Here is a 2,567-nt window from a genome sequence, read left to right on the forward strand (position 1 = left end):
GGCCTTCCTGGGTCCAGGAGACACAATGAGGGTTTGGAGACCCATTTAGTCTTTCCCCTCTCCTTCCTGAAGCGCTTTGAAATCTGTGACTCACACTGGGTCCTTCCTGGCTGGTTGGTGGCCCACAGCAAACAGTTTAGAATTAGCTGAAAGTCTCTGGTGAACAGGTAAAGACAGGGCTGGAGGCTGGTAGGGCCCCACCTGCGTGGAGAGCATGTCAGGGATAAAGAGGCCTTTGTCAGGGATAAAGTCAGCCTTCATGGTGGTATGGTGGTGGCTGGGGCTAGGAGAGGGGAGGTGACATGGCAATGTGGGGTTATATAGACCCTCAAGGGCAGCCAGCACAGGCCTCCTCTACTAGGCTCACTCTCACTTGGTATGTCTTTGGAGCAATCTGTCTGGAAGTTCAAAATCACACCTGAGTTTTGTGAACTTCGCAGTTGGAAATGGCTGACAGCAGCCCACCCACTAGGCCCAAAAGCCTGCCCTTGGAAGAGAAACACCGCTGCCATTTTACCCAACTTTTATCTTCCAAGCCACTTTCACACATCCTCTGGTTGGCCTCCCCTGTGGTGGCCCAGTTTGGCATACCACAGAGACAGGGACAGGGAAAGGTTTCCTATCTCAGGCTTCAGTCATTTTTTTAAAAAGATTTATTTATTTATGCATTCAAGAACTGGGGTATAGCCCAGAGGTGTGGGGGCTGAGAGGATTCACCAGAGACAGAGTGGGGAGCAGAACAAGCAGATCCACTGAAATACACTGCTGAGGGGAGCAGCAGGTGAGACAAAAGAGGTCTGCTGCGCCATGTGGGTTAGCTCCCTGGCTGGGGATAGAACTCATGCCGCAGTGGCTGGCCATAGATTGGTAGTGCTGTCTTTAACCCCAGCACCACTAGGGAGGCCCTGGCTTCAGTCATTTTTAAAGATCAACTCTTTCTGCAGAAGAAGTGACCTGCAAATCAAGCTGCCCCAGGGCATGAGTAATAGGAGTCAAGGGCCAGGCCTGCCACCAATAGCCTCTAGCAGTGAGGGGGGGATGGGTGCATAGTGAAGAATCCCCACCCAGAACATCATCCCTGAGAGCAGGTTAGTGGCAGCGCCTGCTCGTGGCCATCTAGAGAACTTGGGCAGGACCAGAGAGGGCAGGGGCTCAGAAGCAGATCCTGCTGAGGCTGAGAGAACTGCAGCTCTGGTTTGTGGTCTCTGTGTGTTTTCCTTAAGAGTTGGGTGAGGAGAAAGGCTATATAATGTTCACATACTGCTCATCACCCACTACAGTAGTTTTTCTGAATTTCTACTAGAACATTTGTGCCCATCAGATAAGAGAGAAGCTCAATTAGGCTCCAAATGTCACAATTTCTAGCAATTACCATCATGCACAAACAATGAAAACAGTTCAACAATGGGTCTGATTTGAAAATTAACTTTCACAAATGCTCACAAATGAATCATTTCATCTCTAATCAACTTCCATTTTATTTTACTCTCCGAGAGATAGAAAATAGATAATTACTGAGAAAAGAATTGGGGAAACTTTCCACGCACATAATTTGTGTTCAGAAACATAGAAACAAACATTTCTTTGAAATGTACAAAATGATTCCATATACAATGAGTTATCATTGTGGACAGCCTTCTAAAATAAATTCGGCGCAAGAGATCCTAGTTGAAAAACACCTGTGAGATTTATGGTATGTCACATTCGAAATAGGCATGTATGGGTGTGTTTGTGTGTGTGTGTGTGTGTGTCTGTGTGCGCGCGCTCCCATAATAGGGGCCCTCTGCTCCTCACTCTTTGTGTAGCCCACGCATAAAGTGGGCATGAAATGATTAAATAGCAAAACTCCCAGCTACCAGAGCACCCAAGGAGAACATCTGATAGAGCAACACAAAAAAGTAGCACAGAGTTAGTGACTGCTCTGCAGCGGGAAGACTTGGTAACTATAGCAACTTGCTTTAGAAGTTGTTCTTTCCCTGCCAAAAATCAGGTTGGCCCTGTCAGCCCTCCCACTGTCACACGGCAGGAGAGAGAAGCCATTTGGGAGAGGCTGCAGGCCAGCCACCGAAAGGGCACGGGAGGAAAGGCAACCTCCTCAGGTTCCGGCCCCACGTGGGTCTGCGAAGCAGCAGATCAGGAACAAGAATGAGTAGTGCCACTGAGGGAGGCTGAACATGCAGACTGGATTCTGAGCTCTTGCAAAGGAATGAGGAATTCTTTGTAACACTGACTCGTCCCATTGTGTTTGTTATACACTGGCTTGGGACACAGACAAGGCTAAGAACCAAGACAAGAAGCAACCGTGACCCAAGAAAACAAAGAGGACCTGGAGTATTTCCCCCAGCTGAGGCGTCACCCACGCCCTAGGGGGATGGGCTGGAGTTAAATGAAAACCCCACTGTATTTTAGACTTGTAGTTTGTGGTCTCTGTGTGTTTTCCTTGAGAGTTAGGTGATGAGAAAGGCTATGTTTTGAATGTGATTTTTAAATGTTTAACTGTTAGTAAAATGCAAAAATTGATCCCAAAGGGTGAGCTCATTTCTTCTCAACCAATCCTCTTTGGTCAT

Source organism: Talpa occidentalis, unplaced genomic scaffold, assembly GCF_014898055.3.
Source record: "Talpa occidentalis isolate TD23 unplaced genomic scaffold, MPIMG_talOcc4v2.1 talOcc4.2, whole genome shotgun sequence".
Taxonomy (NCBI): Eukaryota; Metazoa; Chordata; class Mammalia; order Eulipotyphla; family Talpidae; genus Talpa; species Talpa occidentalis.